Here is a 22,398-nt window from a genome sequence, read left to right on the forward strand (position 1 = left end):
TTCTTTACAACCTTCTAAAAATATAATATTATTTTAAATATTTATTTTGATTTTGATTTTGATTTGATATACTTGAAATTTAAAAAAATATTATTTTATTAATAAGTTATAAGTAAATTGTAGATAAATTGTAAGCCTATCATCTCCCTTGAAGTTTTGAGCAACGAGTTAAAAAGATAAAATGATATAAGATTAAAATTAAATAAAATATTATTTTTATTTTATTATTTGAAAAAAAAAATGATCATTTCTTATATTTTTAGGAATGGGCTATTGGGATTGCCTCTATATAATTTTTGAGAATTGGCAGTTGAGAAAAAGATGAGAGAAGTTTTCTTCTTCTATGTTGCAAAAGGGTCAGAGTATTTGGTCTCCTTCTATAGGTATGACTCTTTTGAGGATAGATCTAGTGAGGAGAATTTGATGCATGACTTTCTAGAGAAAGAGTTTGAGACAATCTTAGAGTTTAGTTTCCAAAGCTTTTTCCAAGTTTCTGCATTGTGTTGATCAGATGGGAGATTTGAAGTGTTTGTCATCATGGCATAGGCTGACTTGACAAAGAAATTACCATTGCTATGATGGATCCACTTGATTTTGTCTTCTATGTTATGATAGTTATGGTTTGAGAGAAGGATTTCGAAGATGCTGTTAACAGTTTCAATGTTGAAAAGGGCCTTGAGGATAAGAGTGTTCTAGCATCTCAATTCCTCCAATGTTAGCTTAGAAACTTTCATGTCTTGGTCGATGCTAAAGTTTCCTTGGTTTGGTTGGGGTTTAAAGGAGGGTAGGGTTGGAATCCATGGGTCCGTCCAAATTTTTGTCGAAATAACATTGTTAATCTGGACATAGTAACTATTTTTGATGAAATCCCTTTACTTCAAGATGCTTTTCTAAAACCAAGAATCAGTTGGTTTAGGCATGGTCTCCACAAAATTGGTGTTTTTAAGGTATTTTGATAAGAGGAATCTCTTCCACAAACTGATTGAGTCATTTATCATATACCAGATAAATTTAGAAATGAGAACTTTATTGAAATAGGAAAGTTTTTTTAAGACCCAGGCCTCCTAATGATTTTGGAGTGCAGATTGAGTGCCAAGATTTTGATGTGAATTTGTGGATGTTTTGGTTGTCTATCCCCCACCAGAATTTTCTGAAAGAGTTGTCCATCTCTTTAGTCAATGTGCTGAAAACATTGAGAGTTGACATGAAATATGAAGGGATGGACGTGGCTACTGTTCTGATCAAGGTGGTTCTGCTTGCTTGTGATAAGATTTTCGTTTTCCTGTCTTGAAGTTTATTCTGAATTTTTTCCATGATTTCTTTGCAAAGGGTTTTCTTATCAGCTCCTATGTAGAGAGGTAATCCTAGATGTCTAAGTTTGGCGTCGAGACTTTAAAGTTCAAGTTATCTTTTACCTCTTTGATTGTGTTATTGTTGATGTTTTTGTTTAAATGAATGGAGGATTTGGCCTGACCAAGAGGTGTAGGTGTTGAGGTATTGCATGAAGGTATGAGCATTATTGGAGGAGGCTTTTCCAAAAAGGATGAGGTCATCTGCAAAAAGAAAATAAGTGAGAGAGGGCCACCTTGTGATATTTTTATGTCTTCTAGATTGTTGTTCAGCTCCTCTCTAATGATTAATCTCGATAAGACCTTACTTCCTAAGATAAAGAGAAAGGGGGACAAAGGGTCTCTTTATCTTAAGCCACGGGATAGGTGAAGGAAGCTTGTTGGAGTACCATTAATTAAAATAGAATAAAAGACAGAAGAAATGCACTCTTTAATCCAATTTATCCAAATTTGATTGAAACCAAGGCTTTTGAAAATGGTCAACAAGAAGGGTCATTCTATAAAATCAAATATATTTTCCATGTCAATTTTAATGGCCATGAGATTGTTTTTGCTCCTTTTGTTCTTGAGATGATGGAAGACTTCTTGAGTCAAAATGGTACTTTCTTGAATGAGTCTACCTGGGAGGAAGGCTGATTGGTGGGCTGAAATGATGTTTGACAGGAATTTCTTTAGTTTATTGGCCACTATTTTTGAAATGATCTTGTAGCAAACATTTGCAAGGCTGATTGATCTAAATTGGTGCACAGTGTTTGGGTTGTCATTTTTGGGGACAAGGGCTATGTTTGTGTGATTGATTTCCTTGAAAAGTTTTCCATGTGTGAAGAAGCAATTTATTGCAGCCAATAGATCATCCTTGATAATGTCCCAGTAGAATTTGTAGAAGAGACCAATGAAACCATCTAGGCTAGGGGCCTTTGTAGCTAGAGTTTGTTTGATGGTATTCATGATCTCTTCTTCTGAGGACATTGCACAAAGGAAGTCATTATCAGAATTTGTGATTTTTTCTGGGAGGAGGTTTCCAATATCCTCTGGGAGCTTAGGATTAGTGATTTTGTAGATACTGGAGAAGTGCTCTTGAAACTTGGTTTTTATGGTGGCAGAATCAAAGGTCCATTAGTTTGCGCCAATCTTGAGATTCTCAATGTTGTTCCTTTTTCACCTAATGCTAGTGATGGCATGGAAGTATTTTGTGGTGAGGTCAGAAGTGGACAGCTAGGTGGTTCTGGATTTTTGATGCCAGAGAAATTCCTCTCTTTAAAGTTGTTCATTTAAGTTCTCTTTCGTGTTGTTTTCTACTAAGATGGAGTTTGTTGTTGGGTCTTTGGTTAGAATTTTATTCAGAGTTGCATTGAGATTTTTTATGTTGGATTGGATGTTACCAAAAGTGTCAGTGTTCTATTTTTTTAGGGCCCCTTTTGTTGTTTTCAATTTCTCGGTGAGGATGAAAGAAGGGGATCGTGTGAAATGGGAGCTCCAGCCTTTTTTGACCACCTCAACACTAGAATGATCTCTTATCCAAAATTTCTCAAACTTGAAAGATATATATATATATATATATATATATTGCTACACTAGGTCGTCAAATCAAAGAGGATTGGAGAGTGATTAGAGAAGGTTCTGAGAAGATTTTTTATATTGGCATAAGGGAAGAGAGTGTTCCAGTGTAGGTTGACCACACCTTGATCCAGTCTTTCTCTTATGTTGTTAGGGAAGTGTTTATTGTTTGACCAAGTGAATTTTGGGCTAGAGTACTATAGATCTATTAGGCCATGTGTTTTCCATATGGAGATGAAGCCCTTTTGGGACTGAAGTTCTAGCAACTAATTTTCCACCAGGTTTCTCGAATTGGTTTAAGATGATGTTGAAATCTCCAATGGCTAACATAAGACCTGTGAAGGTTTCTGTTATATCATTGAGATTGTCCCAAAAATTTCATTTTTTCACATTCTGTGTAGGGCAACAAACTAGATTTAGGAGTCATGGATTATGAGTCGAATCCGAGTAAATTAACATAGTGATTATATTACTGGAGATTTTTATAAGTTCTGCATCCAATCCTGGACGCCACAAAAACAAAAGTCTGACCTGTTTTCCCAGGGGAGGTATATGTACATATATAGAGAAACCTAGTCTATTCACAACATTACTAGTATTTACATGAGATAGCAAAGTTTCAAAAAGATAAATGACATATAGATTGTGATTCTTGATGCAAGCCCTAATATTTCAAATTGCACGGGGTCTGGCTATGCCCTTGCAATTCCAAGACAAAAGTCTCGTGGGGGTGTTGACAGCAGTTTGGACCCTACCATTTCGATTATTGGATTAAGGGGAAAAGACTCATAGCTTGAGACTGAGTCTATGTACTCGGATGTTCTTCCTTTGATTGCTTGTAAGGGGTGGGTCTACTCTTCTTTGGAGTTCGTATTGCATGGCCTCTCTGATTCCTTGTTATTCTGCCGAAATGAGTTGACAGCAGCTCCTCCCAATCTTGAACAACATGTTTTCCTTTAGAAACTTCCTTGATGTGAATATTCTCTAAGCTACCTTCTTGTTCCATGGATGAAACTAGAACTTTGAAGTAAATGAAACATTTTTTTGGTGGGAGAGAGTTGTCTTTTCTCAGATGAGTTAATTTTCCTCTTCTTCGGAGTGCTGGCTTATTTATATTCTTTGTAGAAATTGGGAGGTATTCGTGGGTTTGTGTTTTCTGGGATTGGGTTCTCGTGTGGGGTCGGGTTTTGGTTTTGAGAGTTGGTTGGGCTTTACATTTGCTGGCTTATGGTGACACAAGTTTTGCTCGATGGGCTTACCAGAATTGACAACTTTTGATTTTGGAATGGATGGTTTGTTGGGCCTTTGATTTTCTAGAACTGGGTGATGAGTTGGTTAAAGATCGAATTATTCTAATTTGTTTGCAAGGATTCAAATGGAATTTGATGAGGTTTCAGAACATTAGTGGGGGAGTTTAAATGAGATGTGCCCATTGGAAAAAAAAGGCTGTGAGATGTTGGAGGTTTTTAGGGTACTGAGTTGTTCTGTGAAGGACATGTGTAGAAGGGGAGCATTATGTAGTGAGAGATTGATTGGTAGACAAAGGGGATTAAATTGAATTTGACTAGTTGGTACCAAGCATAGGCTCTTTGTCTCCCAATTGCGGCCTTTATTAAAGATTTCAGAATTATTTGTCTAGCCCCTTCGATTGTTGCCACGTGTTGGGTTGCTGCTGCATGAGAGGGTTCTCATGAAGGGTAGGCTCTCTAATTTGAATAGGGGGAGTGAATGTGGCTTTTCAAAGATTGGAAGGATGGGTCTTGTGGCTTTTGGGGGAGGTTCCTCCACTCTGATATTCCTTCTTGGTTCTTGGCCCTATGCCCTAATTCATTAGCCGAATGAAGGATTAGTGGTGTTTTCGTGGTTTGTTGAGTAGGATTGATGAACATGTCCTAAACAAAAACATCCATAGCAAAACTCGGATAGCTTCTCGTATTTGAATGTGATTGTGGATGGGTTTCTATTGATTCTTAGGTGGGAAAAGCTATCCGGGAGTGGTTTGGACCGTTTTGTGGTGTCAACTTCTACTCTTATCCTCATATATATATATATATAGATATCTTCTAATTGATATACAGGTTGTGTTTATGTAGTCTACTTCTAGCAAATTGCCCATAACTTTGCTAATCTTTACTGCATTTTCTACAATCATCATGTATTTGAACCCAAAAGGCTGAGTGTGTGAGATTTATTTCTTGCAAACTTTGTCCCAGCAACCATTGCTTTAGTATTATGTGGAACCCTTTGAAATTCCATGGCATTTGGTTGTAGACTCTGTTTTTGTCTTGAACTGTGGGGAATGTGAACAGGTATGTGTTGATGTCTAAGTCTTCAATGTGTAGGCCAAGTATGAAGCTCCCAAGAACTTTGATGGTAGTATGGAATGTATGTTTGTTAATGGGTTTGGAGGAAACTAGTTTTCAGATAAGGGCATGGTTGGAGTTGACGGTGGCAGCTTCACTAGCAGGTTCCAGAATAATATCAACCCATGACAAAGTTTTGGTTTGGGATATTAAAAGTTCAAAGTCTGGAGGTAGTGTGGGTTTCATGTTTGGGTTGGTTGCGTGTTTTCTAAGTGTGAATGGAGGTTGTAACTTTCTAATTCAGGGTGAATGGTTGGTGGAAAGGTGGGTTCAGGAGAGGTCTATTGAGAGAAGATTGAATCTTTCTTGTTCAAGGTGGATGGTTGGTGAAAAGGAACGGTTCGGGAGAGGTCTATTGAAAGGAGGAGAAATTACTTAGAGAGAGAGACAGAGAGAGAGAGAGAGAGGACTCATATCAAGACGTAGTTTGATTTGCATGATTTGATTTTCGTTGCTATGTAATGTAGGTAATTTTCTCTTTTAGTGATAGTGATTATGTATTTTTTTCTCTTTTGTTTTAGTGTATGTAATTTCTTTATTGTATTTATTTATTTATTTTAAAATTTTTTATAATATTTTTCTGCAATGGGACGAAACTCAAGCTTGTTGGGATGATATTTGGTTTTTAGTAATTTAAAAAATTAAAAAATAAATTTTAACATTTTTTTTTTTCCAAAAATAAGCCAAAAGTCAACAAAAATTGAATTTGGGCTGGCCCAACTCTGATCGAAGTTCCAAACTTCAAACCCATTTCTCAACTCTGATCAGAATCGCAATTTGACTCTGTTAGAGTCAAAATCGAAGCCCGAACCCATTTCAAATTCTGGTCAGAGTTTGGAGGGGGCTTTCTACTGGTCAACCTTTATAAAGCATTAGAAAACTCACTGATTGCTATAACCTGTAAGTGTACTCGAAAGTCGAAGACGGAAAGAACAGTTTCATGAGCACTTTCCTCCATCTCTCTCTCCTCCCCACTTCTGTGTACAAAGTTATGAATATTTATTATATATTGTTGCAGGGTTTTCTTTGTGCATATGTATGTAAATGCCATATTTTCAATCTATATATTTGATATTTTAATATATATATATATATATATAGCTTAATTGAATTGTAATGCTTTGGCTTGATATATGACTCGACTCTTGGCATTGACATGCAACGTATATATAGTATTATTATGCGAGAGAGAGAGATATATATCAGCATAAACTTACTCGTAATAAATGTTAAAAAAATGATTGAAATTGACGGGTTTATATGCACACAAAACTTTATTTTAACAATAACAAAAATATTATAACCTCAAAAAAATTACATAAAAACAATCTCATAAATTAATATAATTTAATATCATTTATCACATTATAAAATTATTTTTATCATAAAATAGATTTAACTGAAGTGACGATAATTAGGGGTGTGCATAAATCTTTATAAACCGGTTGACCCGATCAGATCCACCCGATAAAATTCGGGTTAAAATTGAAGCGGGTCATATGAAGATGTTATGCGGGCGAAACCGCAACTGAAGAAACCAACCCATATCCCTCAGTCCCAACTCCCATCTCCCTTCGGCCTTCGTCTTCAACCCTAGCCCCCCTCCCTCTCTCTCTCGACTTCTCTCTCACCAACGTGATCTCTCACACAGACGGTTGCGTGGGTCTCTATCTCTCTCTCACAAACGGTTGCGTGGGTCTCTCTCTCTCTCTCTCTCTTCAGCCGTAGCTCCAAGATCAGCTTCGCCGTGGGTCTCCAAGAAGGAGGTATGTTCCTTCTCTGCGTGGATCACTATGTTGTTTCTGTTAATAGATCGATTGACTACAAGTTTGCAATATGATTTTGCTTACAGATTTGAGGCATGTGGCTGATGATATTATGGTTGTACTGTACTTAAATTTTCTGGTACTGCTATTTAGATTTAATCCTCATTCTCTCAGATCCTAGCATATATATAATCTCTAAATGTAGTAATTAGCATATATATTCTCTCATATACTATAGTACTATATCCAATCATAAAGAAATGGAGAAATGGGGTGGGTTTAAAATAGTTTCAGCAGTCTCATATTGGAGGGACAAAAGATCAATTAAAGCTTTTTTGTTAGTTAAAACACAAAGAATGGATTAACATAACTTCAATACCAATTTTAAAATAGCCTCAACTTCTACTTATTCCAAATTATGTCATGAGAATTGGGCATATGAATCGGACAGAATAACATCAGGTGTAAGCTCTTTCAAGAGTTATAACTTTAGGCTCATCAGTTGTAAGATCTTTCAAAGGAATAACATTCATACCCATCTTGTCATGCTTGCCAACCTGAGTAAAAGGAAACAGAACTTGAGAAACATGAGGAAAAACTAAAGAAAATCCAACTAAACATCAATAGTTTCATAATACGAAGACCTGTACAACTCAACCAAAGGATGATTTTGGACTAAAGAGAGGCTCTGAATTTTCCACTTAATTTCAAAAGGTGTGCAGTGAAATCCGACTAAAGAGAGGCTCTGAATTTTCCACTTAATTTCTAAAGGTGTGCAGTGAAATCCAAAAGTTGTACCAAACAAATACAAACCAAGAAACATGATTTTACTAAATACAAATAAGAAAAGTGGAGTAAATTCAATCATATTTTCAGTGAATTTACCAACCAAGTATATGCTACTATTTCATTTCGTTAATAATTTACTCCTCCCCACCCCCAATGGACTTATAATTTCATTCTTGGAAAGTTCTTTTGCACCCTTCTTTTTTCTTGTAAATAAATACATATTATGGACATTATAACTGCACACCAACACTGGCAATTGTGCCCTACATAAATGAGATAAGTTTTTGACTAAAAACAGGTGCTAAGAAATTGTTATCTCACCCCAGACGAAGGAAAAGGAAAGAAAGAGTTATGATGAAGTCAAATTCATTTGGACAAAGACTATATTAACAAATAAGTAGTTCCATATGGTAATACATGGCTCTAGAAAGGCCATAGATTTTGAAAAGCTTTTCAAATAGGAACAAATAAGGATTTCTGGGCACTCCTGTGTAATTATTTGGGTCACAGCAATCAGAAACCAAACTCTAGAAAGGCCCTTGAGAATGTTTCGGCCTGCATTCTTGCGAGCAAGTACCCAAACAAGCACTCACTTGATCTCCTTCTACGAAATAGAACAAAGCAAAAACAACAAAACAAATACATTAACAAAGACCAGCTTATTGGGTAAATTTTATTTTTTTAGGCCTTTGTATATGATTGCTAAAACGTACAACTTATATTTCATTGGGTAAATTATCTTGTCATTGATGGAGAGACATTTTTGTTTTGTTGGGTACATTTCAGAATACTATTTGTTTTTGAAGATTGGGTGAGAGGTAAAATAATGGTTAAATTTTTGAAGATTTTTTATGATGCTACTGTGAGACTTTCTGGCTCTTTGTATGTCACATCTAATGCATATTTTCAAGAGATTTGTGGCATTCAATCGCATTTATCAAAAATGAGTCAAAGTAATGATCCAGTCTTGAAAGTTATGGCTACAAGCATGAAGAGTAAATATAACAAATATTGGGGATCAATTGAAAAGACTAACTTGATGATATTCATTGCTGTTGTTCTTGATCCAAGATGCAAATTTAGTCTTTTGCATTTTTTGTTCAAAAAAATATATGGTGGTAATTTAGTTGAAGAAATGATTGCAAAAGTGAAAGAATTGATGATTGGCATGTATGGGGAGTATAGTATTATGTATGGGAGTTTAGGTGGAGTTTCATACTCTGAGCCTTCTTCCTCAGTTGATCCTAATATGATTGATTCTGATTCTCAGCAAAGTTTTTGGGTTGAATATGAGCAAGAAATTATTGAAAGTAGTTTGAGGAACAAATCAGAGATTGATCAATACTTGGAACATGGTTGTGAGGCACGAGTTCCAAATTTTGATATTTTAGATTGGTGGAAGATCAATGAAATCAAGTATCCTATTTTGGCGAGAGTTGCACGGGATGTGATGGCCATTCCTGTTTCTACTGTTTCTTCTGAGTCAGCCTTTAGTGCAGGGGGTCGGGTGCTTGACCCATTTCGTTATTCATTATCTCCAAGAACAGTTGAGGCACTTGTTTGTACTCAGAATTGGTTAAAAGATCCAATAACTATTGATCTTCGTGCCTCGCTGGACAATGTTGAAACTTTTGAGGCAGAATCAGGTAATGAACATATTTCTTTCTTCCATATTTATTGAAGTTTTTCATAATGTTTATTTTTATATAATTTAATAATCTTTTTTTCTTTTTTTCCAGAATTTGATCCCCAATCAAGCTTTATTTATGTTGATGATGAGTGACTCAAGGCTTATGGTCGACACATTCTATATTTGTTGTTAAAGATTCTTGTTTGAGGATTGTTTATTTCATGTTCATGAATTTGTTTAAAAGGGCTAGAATATTTTCCATTGATAATATGTATATGGATATTATATTCATGTTTATTGTTTATATTATGGATGGCCTATGGGATGTAATGTAGTGGATGGATGAATGAATTTTTGAGAAAGGCTGGACGTTATATTCATGTTTGTTTAAAAGGGCTGAAATATTTTCTATGCATGATAATATATATTTATGGACATTAATGTTTATTGTTTATGTTATGGATGGCTCATGGGATTTAACGTAGTGGATGGATGGGATGTAATGTTTTATTGAGAAAGGCTGGAAATGAGATATTAAAAAAAAAGCTGGACGTTATATTCATGTTTGTTTAAAAGGGCTAAAATATTTTCTATGCATGATAATATATATTTATGGACATTAATGTTTTATTGTTTATGTTATGGATGACTTATGGGGATGTAACATAGTGGATGGATGGGATGTAATGTTCAAGGCTAGAAATGAGATATTAAAAAAAAAAAAAAAACCGCATCTTTAACCCTACCCGAATGATTCGGGTCGGGTCGGGTCATTCTGTGCTGGGGTTGGGTTGCGTGCCACAACGGGTCGGGCAAAAATTTGGTTGGGTGGCTGTTGTTCAGGCCTAACGATAATAATAAAATCTTTATTTGGTTGAGACGCAAAAAAACATTGTTAAAAAATGTTTCTGGAAACTTAAAAGGAAAACACGTCAACGCTGCAGTCATGCACTCTAAATAGCAATCCGCGCTTAAAAGCTAGCATTTCATTTAACCCCATCCACATAGAGTAGCCACAACTACTGGCAACTCGCACTCTCACCATCACACGTATTCAAATGATTTTTCTTCTATTATATTTTATAAGATGAATTATCGGTGCAATTTCTCATCCATAAGAGAGAGTGAGCGAGAGAACACGGATCAGTAGCATAGTATGAAACTCATATTACCATCCGAATTAAGCAACTAAAGAGTCACATTACATAGCATTATTTTTTATGAAAACATATTTGGTGCAAACATATTAGGAACTAAGGGTAAGTTTGGCAAGTGAGATGAGATATAAAATTCTCATCTCATCTTATCATTATAATTTTTTTAAATTCTCACACAAAATATAATAAACAATTCAACTTTTTCAAATCTTAAAATAATAATAATATTAAAAATAATATTTTACATTTTCATCTAAAATTAAAAATTCTCCTCTCTATCCGAATCTGTCCTAACTTAATCAACATATCCCCCCTCCAAAAAAAAATCAACTGCATGTAATCAAATAAAGATCAAAAGAAGAGACAAATATGACCTGCATGCTACGATTGACAGAAGAAAACATACCAGCTGTCTCAAAGTTTGCAATGTAATCAATCATTTGTGATTTCAACGTCCTGTTGGGTTCATGATCTGCGAGAACACAGCACTTGGTGTCAACCCTTCCGAGTTTTCACTGGCTACACTTCGACCGCCTATGCTCATACTCATTCCACTGCTCCTCGAGTCAGTGGCATTACCATCAAAACCTGGGGATGCATCAGGATCTTTCTTCCCTTTGCAGGGCACGAATGGCTCCTCCTCAATATCCATTCCACCAATGCATTGGCCACTCTCCTCTGCACTCTCCTGTAGCTGCAAAGCAAACTCTAGGTTCCACAACACATCACCCATTGATGGCCTTTCAATGCCCTGATCAGACACACACTTCATTGCAGTCTCGGAACTTCTTGAAGCACTCGGAAGAAATCTTCCCCTTCAGATAAGGATCCATGATCTGAACAAGAATGCCTTTCTTGTGGCAATTAGCTGCCCACTCTGCCAAGCTCACTTGCTCCTTTGGAAGTGTTGGGTTCAAAGCTGGGCGAGCACACAAGATCTCAAAAAGAACAACTCCAAATGAGTAAACATCAGATTTTTCAGTCAGTTGCTGCCTCCTGAAGTACTCAGGATCCAAATACCCAAAACTACCTTTAACAACAGTGCTGACATGCATGTTATCCAATGTGGGACTTGTTTTAGATAACCCAAAATCAGAAACCTTTGCAACCCACTTCTCATCCAAAAGGATGTTCGTTGTCTTAACATCTCGGTGGATAATAGTGTGCTTGGCGCCAGTGTGGAGATAGTGTAAGCCACGAGCAGCTCCAATGCAGATCTCAAGCCTTTGCTTCCAGGTGAGTGGAGGTTTTTGGCTCTTGTAAAGATGCTCACGGAGCGTTCCGTGAGCCATGTAGTCATAAACAAGAATCATTTCACAGTTTTCTTCACAATAGCCATTCAACGAGACAAAGTGGCGATGACGAAGTTTTGAAAGCATTTCAATTTCAGTTTGGAACTCATGCACTCCTTGCTCGGAGAGTGGGTTTCCACGCTTGATTGCCACTTTGGTTGTTCCACCATCAACTTCTCCCGTGTAAACTTTACCAAGACCTCCAACTCCAAGGAGTAGAGCCTCATTGAAGTTCTTGGTAGCTGCCTTGATCTCAGCAAATGAGAAGTGGCGGCAAAGGTTTGAAGGAAGTGAGGACACATAACTTCCTGTAGTGTTTGTCTTGGCAGAACCAGCAGAATGTGAATTACCATATAGAGAAAGTGGAAGCCACCCTGAAGGACCTTCAATTGCACTTGACTCCTTCCCATGCCTACGGCAACGGGAAGCAGCAAGAAGAAAGAAGCCAACAACAAGGGCTAAGGCGATTCCACCACTAACAACCCCAATGATAATCACTTTGTGATTCTTTGTTTTACCATTACCAGATGATGGTCTAGCCTTTGGTGGGTCAATCACATCCTGTCTAGGAAGAGGAGTAGGATTAGGCCCTGCGAGATTACCCTTCGAATCACTAACTTTGAATATTTCTATTCCATTCAGGATTGCATCATAATAGTTGGGCTGGTCAGATGCATCTGGATGTAGTAGGGGTGTACAAGAAACCGGCCAACCGACCTCCACCGACGGCAACCGGCCGGAACCGGCATGAACCGGCGAAGAACCGGTCGGCCGGCGGTAGAAATAATCAGGAACCGAGGTCGGTCGGTTCGGTTCCGGTTCGACCACAGAGGAAACCGATAAACCGACCGACCGTATATATATATATATATATGTATTTTTAAATATATATCTGATATAAAAACGACGCCGTTTCATATGAAACGGCGTCGTTTTATTCGAGGACTTAATAAGTTGGCGTCGTTTGGTTGGGAACGGGTTAGGGTTATTACCCTTCCCGTTCCCCCCTTCCCCTCTTCCCTCTCCCCATTCTGTTCTGCCGCCCCCCCCCCCCCCCCCCCCCCCCCCCCCCCCCCCCCCGATTCTCTCTCTCTCTCTCCGATTCTCTCACTCCGTGACTTGCTCCGTTGGACGCCGCCGCAGGCTGAACCGGTGAACCGCCGCAGCCCATCTGTAAGTTTTCTTGTGATTTTACAATTTTTTTTTTTCTGTTATATATATTATTCGAAATATGTTTGTTATATAGATATAATCTGTATATATAATGTTATATATATAATCATATATAATGTAATCATATATATGATGTATATAATCATATAATCATATATAATGTATATAATTTGTTATATATATAATGTTATATATATTATATATATAATGTATATATATTAATCGTATTTTATATATATAATTATAATGTTATATTATATATATCTGTTATATATAATAATATGATTATATATGATTATATATATAATGTATATATATATAATCATATATAATGTATATAATCTGTTATATATATAATGTTATATACTTATCAAAAAAATATATATAATGTTATATATATAATCATATATAATGTATATAATCTGTTATATATATAATGTATATATATAATCATATATAATGTATATAATCTATTATATATATAATGTTATATATATTATATATATAATGTATATATATTAATCGTATTTTATATATATAATTATAATGTTATATTATATATATCTGTTATATATATAATGTTATATATATAATCATATATAATGTATATAATCTGTTATGTATATAATGTTATATATATTATATATATAATGTATATAATCTGTTATATATATAATGTTATATATATTATATATATAATGTATATATATTAATCGTATTTTATATATATAATTATAATGTTATATTATATATATCTGTTATATAATTTGTTGTGTAATGTGTATATATATAAGAGATTAATTATTTATATAAATTGAGAGAAGATGAGTGAACAACTTAGATTAGAGTCTTAGACTTGTGATGTTTGCCATGTTGCAAACTAGCTGCTGGGATATTTTGTGTTATGTTTGCCAATTTTTAAATTTGTGATGTTGTATAACATTTATATTTTGTTTTATAATTTAGATGGATTCTTCTTCGTCTCCTATTGATGTTGATACAAATGAAACTCAACCAACCATTAATTTGGAAGATGTGAGAGAGACCAATGTTTCAAAACCCCTTACTGCCCCTACTAGTAGTACTTGTCCATTACCTAAGAAACGGAAAGGGACGGACAAGTCGATTGTATGGGATCATTTTACGAAGGTGGATGGTTGTCCTGTAGATGATCTAAAAGCTAAATGTAATTATTGTAGCAAGATGTATGCTTGCCACTCAAAGAGGAACGGAACTTCAACGATGCAAAATCATTTGCCTTCATGTCGTAAAAATCCCCATAAACGTGGACCTTTGGATAGGTATCAAAAAACATTGACAGGTGAGGCATCACCTGAGGAGGGGATTGGAGAGAGTGATGGTAGTACATTAAGGACTCTTGTAACTCACAAATTTAGTGAAGAGATTGCGAGGTTGGCTATTGCAGAAATGGTAATTTGTGATGAAATGCCATTTAGGGTTGTTGAAGGACAGGGATTTAGAAAATTTGCTTGGTCTCTTGAACCCCGGTTTAAAGTTCCATGTCGTGTCACAGTTGCAAGAGATTGTATGAAGTTGTATGAAGTAGAAAAGGGGAAGCTTAAAAAAGTGTTTAGAGATGGTGGCATGAGGATTTCCTTGACGACAGATACATGGACATCAGTACAGAATTTGAATTATATGTGTCTGACTGCACATTTCATTGATAAGAATTGGAAATTGCAGAAAAATTAACTTTTGTTTAATCCCTAATCATCGAGGGGAGACCATTGGAAGATACGTTGAGTCGTGCTTGCTTGATTGGGGTATTGATAGAATATTTACTGTAACTGTTGATAATGCAAGTTCGAATGATACTGCAATTTCCTATTTGAAACAGTTTTTGACAGGAAATTTGTTGGGGGGTAAGTATATGCACATGAGATGTTGTGCTCACATATTGAATCTTATTGTGAGTGAGGGTTTGAAGGAGTGCAATGATGCAATTACAATGGTTAGAAATGCAGTGAGATATGTGCGTTCATCCCCAGCAAGATTAGAGAAGTTTAAGAGATGTGCAGAAAAAGAAAAAATTGATTGTAAGAAAATGTTGTGTCTTGATGTACAGACACGATGGAACTCAACCTATTTGATGTTGGAGGCAGCTGAGAAGTTTGAGAAGGCTTTCAGGCGGATGGAGAGTGAGGATTATAATTTCCTCTCTTACTTTGATGATGGGCACATGGGACCTCCTAAAGCTACAGAATGGGAGACAGTGCGGGTGTTTGTCAAGTTTTTAGAGATGTTTTATGAAGCCACTACGAGATTTTCTGGATCTTTATATGTGACAGCTAACACCAGTTTTTTAGAGATTTGTGATCTCCAAACAGAATTGATTATGCTGAGTGAGAGTACTAATACTTGTTTGAAGAGTATGGCCATAAACATAAGAACCAAATATGATAAGTATTGGGGGTCATTAGATAGGATGAATTTGTTCATGTTAATTGCTGTTGTGCTTGATCCACGAAGCAAGCTAGGACTTCTTTCTTTTCATTTGAAGAAAATCCATGATGAGTTTCGTGCTGAGGAGTTGGTTTCGAATGTGAGACAGGTATTAGCAGATTTGTATGAAGAGTATAATGCTACATTCGGTTCCACCACAAGTACTCCTGCTTCTCAACCCCCTCCAATATCTAGATCCATGAATGTTAGTGATGGCAAACATGAGACCAAATGGTTCAAGGAGTGGTATAGGGCATCTTCCACCATGGGATCTAATATTACCAAAACTGAAGTGGATCGATATTTATCAAATGCTTGTGAGGCACTCAGTGAATCATTTGACTTGTTGACTTGGTGGAAAATAAATGAGGCTAACTATCCTATACTTGCGAGGATTGCACGAGACTTATTAGCCATGCCTATTTCCACAGTTGCATCCGAGTCAGCATTTAGCACGGGAGGTCGTGTGCTTGATCCTTTTAGGAGTTCGTTGGCTCCGAGAACTGTTGAGGCACTTATTTGCACTCAAAATTGGTTAAGGCATCCGGCAACACACATTGATATCCGAGAGGCGATGGATAATGTCGAGAGCTTTGTAGTAGAATCGGGTAATGTTTTCAAATTTTCATTGTAATTTAATTTTGCATATTTTTCATAATATGAATTCACTAACATTTGATATTTTATTCTTATTTATTCTTATAGAGTTGACCGCACAATCGAACGTGACAAGTATTGACGATTGAAGATGAAGACTTGAAGCAATATTTTTCATTTATTTATGTTATTTGTTGTGCTTGTATTTTTGCTATGCTTAAGACAATTTGGGTTGTTTTTCAAATTTATAATATGTAATATTAAATATCTAGTGAAGTTGTTTTTATTTATTTTTAATTATGTAGTAAGTAATATAGTAATTAGTTAGTTAATATGATGAATGCTTTGGTTATTTATTATTTTTATTTATTTATAATATGAATTATGATAAATGATGAATTATTAGTTAACAACAAAAAATTAAAAAGATGTTGGATGATTAATTCAGGAAAAATATATATATATATATATAAGAAAAAAAAAAACCCAAACATATTGGATAAAAGGGCCAAAATAGGGCCTCAAACCGGGCCCAAAACCCACGGCCCAAACAGGGGGAACCGACCGGAACCGGCCGGCAAAGGAACCGGCCGGTTTCCTTTCCCCAGCACGGTCGGTTTCGGCCGGTTGTTTCATTGGTTTTTTAAGAGCCGGTCGGTTTCGGTTTAGACCTAAAACCGAAACCGGCCGGCCAATGTACAGCCCTAGGATGTAGTTCAAGCCACAAATCCTGCTGTGGGCTTCCACTTGGAACAAGAACCGCATAATCCTTGTACACTGGAACATCATCTTGCTGATCTGCCCATGCAACAACATCCGCCCCATTCATAGCAGTTTGATTGTAAAGGAAGATATCAAACACTCTTTGATTGTTCTTGGTTATATTTGGTGCAATCTCGCAGAAATGAAGCCGAACTAGGTAAGTGAATCCTGAGTCGACTGAGAAAATCCAAGTCAAATTGTAATTGACATTGATCTGAGGATTTGGCCCCATTGATCTTGCAGTGCTATAAACATTCACCGGTGCAACATAAGTAGGAATATGTGTTGGATACATGATGGTTGTGTTTGGATCAGCAGCCAATGTAACCCCAAGCGCAACCCTATAGAGGTATGGCGAGTCATCATACCAAGATCTATAAAGACCTGTATCCTTGGATGGCGAGATATCATTTCCACCCACATTCAAGCGATATACATTTTCAAGAGCAGTGCTATTGCCGATCTCCAAAGGAGTAGACTGGCCCACAATCATGAGACTTCCATCAGTGGAACCATAAATGTCGGGCATTGATACAATCTCAATCCCATTCACGAATGCAAAGGCCTTCGGAGCTTTGGGAGACGGGACAAAAGTTATATCCAATTTGTCACCATCAACATTTATCGAATACTCCTTCACAATAAATGCAAAATTCAAAGCTTCCGTGGTCTGTGCAGCACTGAAGTTGTTAAGCAGAGTATACGACCTTGCCGTCACCGAGAAGATGGAATTGGAGGCATTTAAGCCCGCGTAAGAAGCAGGGTAGAAGTAAAGCCGTACAAATTTACGACCGGAGATAACAGGAATACTATATGTAAACTGGAGTAAAAGACCCTAGCAGTCATGTAAGGGACTTGAGGGACTGAAGGGTCCTGAGTAGCAGCTTCGGAGGTGTTGGAGTTCCCACCCGCCGTTAGATACTTGGACTTAACATCTGAGGTCCACTTCCGGCCATTGGTATCAGTGGTTTCCGAAGTTGCTCCACAATCTAGGAGGAATTTCTCGGTCGGAACAAAGTTTTGGGCCAGAATAACAGGGATCGATGCGAAGGCCAAATAAAGAAGGATAATGGGTATAGCAGACACAACAACAAATTTATTCGTGCTCTTCATCTCAAAACTAGAAGTTTTCACAGTTTGGCTACAGTTTTAGAAGTCCAAAGAAACCGCACAGCTCGAAAAGAAAAAGATATGGGTTGCTTAACACTCAAATCAGATCGAAACTACTGCATAAGAAAACAAGATTTTGCAACGACTAAAATTACAGATCCGAATACCCCAACTAGCTAAAAAGGATATTGAATTAGCAAAGAAATCAGTCAGAGTCAAGAAACCGCACAGCTCGAAAAGAAAAGGACCTGGGTTGCTTAACACCCAAATCAGATCGGAAAGGATGAGAGATTAAGAAGATGAAACATAGATTGGAGGAAAACCTGAGATAGCAGACAGCACAGGACATTTCTTCCCGAAGAGCTTGATCATAGGGTCATTTGCTTCCGACATTTCTCTATTATGACCTCTCAGGGAAGAAGCAAGAGATTAGAGGATAAAGAACAGAGGAGTTACGAGGAAGGAAAAGGCTCAAGTGATTCTGTCGAGTAAGGGAAGAACTCAAAACACAGCGTATTGGAAGCCCATGGAACACACCGTTTCAGTGCCGAAGTGAATGAATCATTGAAATCCATCGAACACTTCTACGGTCAACCAACTGTATAAAAAAACTTTTATTTTTTTGTTTTTTCCTTTCAAACATGTTTTAAATATCTTAAACATTTTTTTTAATTACAAACTCATTAAAAAACACTTCATTCCCAATTAGGTAAAAAAAACTATTTTATATTTTTTCATATATATTTATATATATATATATATATTTTCTTTACCATATGTATTTTCTTTTTGTACTCCTCTTTCCTTATTGCATATGTATATATTAGTAAGGCAACGTGCCAGTTAACCAATTTTGTCATGTTACCTGTTTACAACACATATTACATATATTATCTGCAAAGTATTGATAACTATAATAGAAATATTTTTACAAATATATTTATAAATACACACAGATACTTTGTACTTATATATTACAAGCATAGAATTTTTTAAAGAAAATGTTTTAAACAGCCATGTTAGTGTTTCTGGGATGTTTTAAAGTTTTGACGTTATTAACGTTATTAAAATTTATTATAATTTGAGAGTTAAGGTTTTCAAATTTTTTTATAATAATATTTTACACAGATTAAATTCTCTACTTCTCTCTCCCTATCTCTGGTACTCTCTTAATTCAAAAATCCCTTTCAACTTCTTCATTCTTTGCTCTTTCTTTCCCCTCAAACCGAGCCTCTTAAATGTTCTGTTTCTCTAAACTTTGGTCTTTCTTTTTCTTTGTTTTTTGTGCTTATTCTGTTTTTCGACTAAAATTTTTAAAATTTATTTTAATAAGGGATATAATTGGGTGAATACAAAAATCTAAATATTTTTCTTATATGCAGCCCAAAACCTTTCCCAGGCCCAACCTACCGCTTTTGTATATGTAGTATATTTATTACTTGCCCAAAAAAAAAAAAAAAAAAAAGATAATGTGTTAATCTTACATTTATGAAATACATTATTAAGAAATAAATAATTTAATCTTATAACTATAATATAAACTTTCATTTTTTAGGACCAGGAAAACAATTTGAACAAATTGTAATACTTTAGAAATTTTCGAACTTCTTAAATGTTGTTACTAATAGTGGATCAGTTATTAAACTATAAAGTAAAAGAAATAAACTACTCACAAAACAATAAAATTTATTTGTTAGAGATTTTATTTTTTTTAATATAATTTTATAGACAATTTTATTTTCCACATATAAAGCCCAAAAAATTAAAACTAAGATTTAAATTTTTATATCTAAAGCCTAACCTCTTCAACTTCATTCCTCCATTAATAAAAACAGAGCAAAATATATAACTAACTGCATGTTTTTACTTAAAAAAATAAAAAATTTAATTGAATATTTATAACATTGAAAGTAAGAACAAATAAAATAAATCAAAACATTAAATCTTTTTTCTAAACATTTTCATTTGATTCCAATGAGCGGAATTAAACCATGTGCAAAATTGAAGTTCATATCTTTAAAATTTCTTTTTTAAACAATTTTATGAAGATTTATTATGCTTTTCAACAAAATTTTATAATTTTTTTTATAAGATCTAAAATTAAGTAGATTGAAAAGTAATCCCCTAATTGCGCCCAGCCCAGCCCATCTTAAATTTTTTTTCCCTTTTCCTTCGCTCATTTCTTTACTTCCTGAAACTTTTGCCCTTGCTTTCATTCTCTCTCTCTCTCTCTCTGATGCTCTCATCTTAAAATCTCCCCCACTCTCTGACATGTATGTCTCTCTACCTATCCCCCTCAAATTCACCCTCTCAGACGGTTCCCTTTATTAAGCTTTGGACTCTCTCTCTCTCTCTCTCTGCATTGCAACCAACTACGACTCTCTCTCGTTCGCATGCTCACAGTTGCTCTTTACCTCTCTCTGTCTATTTTTCCATCATAGACCGGTAGGGAAATAGAGAGATCTTATTCATTTCCTACAGATTAGAACAGATCTCAATGTATTTCTTTTTACTTCTCCCTCATTTTGTTGTTGTTCTCAATTTATTTTTTGTTCCTACATATCCTCACAGATTTGAAGAGATCTTGTTTAGAGTTGAGTGTTTTTGTTTTTTATTTTTTTTACCGTTGTCCTTTATAGTTTTTTTCTTGCAAATTTGAGTATAAATTTTTCAAAAGCGTAATGATTTGTAATTTACATGGGGATTTTCTTTTAAAGTGTTTTACTTTTTGAGTCAAATTTTTACAAATCTGAATCAAAAAGTTTGTAAGTTTTTTTTTTTTTTAAATTTTGTTCTTGTTCTTTATATATATTTTTTTCTACAGATGTAAGTGAGAAATATTTTTCTTACATTTTCTTGTTGTTTTTCTTTACCGCAATTTTATTTTTTCTACAAATCTATCAGGAGCAAAATGTAGATAGTACACGAGATTTCTACAGATGTAAGTGGGAAAAGTTGACTCATTTCAAACTATCTTCATTTCGTCTCTATTAGTATGAATTTTTTTGCCTAACTTGAATATATTTTTTTAGATCTACATATGTATTATAGATTATGTTTGGATTTACTTTTGTTTGATTTTTTTTTTTTTTTGTTGGATATGCATCTTTTCGTGCGATTTCCATTGCTCACTATGAAACAGATTTTTTTGGGTATGATCTGCGACTCTGTGAAAGTCGTGGGTTTGGAAAAGTTTACTCATTTTGATCTATATTCATTTTTTTTTCTGAGTTATAGATGTATATGTATTTAACATTTTGTTTGAATTTGGTTTGCTTTTATGTATATTAACATGATTATGTGCAAGCGGAGTGGATTTTTTTAAAAAAAAATTCATTGCCCCTATTGCCTTTCATTTCTTCTGGTTGTTTGTCTCTGGTTCCTTCTTCTTCTTCTTCTTTTTGTTGTTGATCTTTTCTTGTATGATCTCTTGGCTGAGTTGATCTTTTCTGGTAACTGTGTAGGGTGGTTGTTTGTTACGGTGTAGAGTTGTTATGGCTTTTGGGATCCTTGGATGCATTGGCGATGAGTTCTCTATGATGCTAGTGTTATATATTAGTAGCTAATCGTTAACTATATGAAGCTTAAGAGTATCGATTTTTTCTATGCGAAGTACTTATTTAGGGTTTTGGTTTTTCTTTTTATTATTATTTTTTCTTGATTAGGCAGTTAGGGTATTTATAGGAAAAGTGAGGGGATAAGGGAGTGTATTGGTCTAAGTAGAAGATATTGAAAAGATGAAAGATGAAAAATTGAGGAGAAGATACTGGAGACAAAAAAAAATGAGTGGATTGATGTTCCAGAAATTGAAAGAAGGCAGTAGAACATTGAGGGACATATAAGTTTCAGTCGGTTAGAGGAAGCGATATGAAGTGTAAAAAGATTATAATAGTTAGGCGGCAAAAGAAAATGATAGATAAAAGTGGTTGAATTTGCTTATTACATCAAGGACAAAACTAAAAAGAAATGAGTACAAAAAATACTAGAAATTGGAATGTGGTTGAACATAGAATGAGGTGAGAAGAAGTAATAAGTTTCCATATTTCAGTCAGAAGCAATAAAATCATAAATGTAAAAAGACAATAATAGCTAGGTAGCAAAGCAAAGGAAAAAAAAGTAATAGAACAATATTGTGGAATACAAGCAAGGGGGCAAAATCGAAAAATAAAATATCAAACAAAGACACTAAATGTAGTGGGAAGAAGGTATAAGTTCACAGATTTCAGTTGGAGGCGATAAAATTATAAATGTAAAAAGACAGTAATAGTTATTGGCAAAGTAGAGAAAAAAATTAAAAAAAAAACAGAGACAATAATAGCTAACAACAAAGTAGAGAAAAAAAGTAATAGAACAATATTGTGGAATACAAGTAGGGGAAAAATCGGAAAAT

General features: G+C 35.1%; 1 pseudogene; it reads right to left on the reverse strand.

Moving 5' to 3' along the window:
* Positions 1-11,016: 11,016 nt before the first annotated feature.
* LOC122292622 lies at positions 11,017-18,545 on the reverse strand (annotated as a pseudogene).
* Between the last annotated feature and the right edge of the window lie 3,853 nt (positions 18,546-22,398).

The sequence above is a fragment of the Carya illinoinensis genome, chromosome 13 (genome assembly GCF_018687715.1).
Source record: "Carya illinoinensis cultivar Pawnee chromosome 13, C.illinoinensisPawnee_v1, whole genome shotgun sequence".
In the NCBI taxonomy this organism is placed as follows: Eukaryota; Viridiplantae; Streptophyta; class Magnoliopsida; order Fagales; family Juglandaceae; genus Carya; species Carya illinoinensis.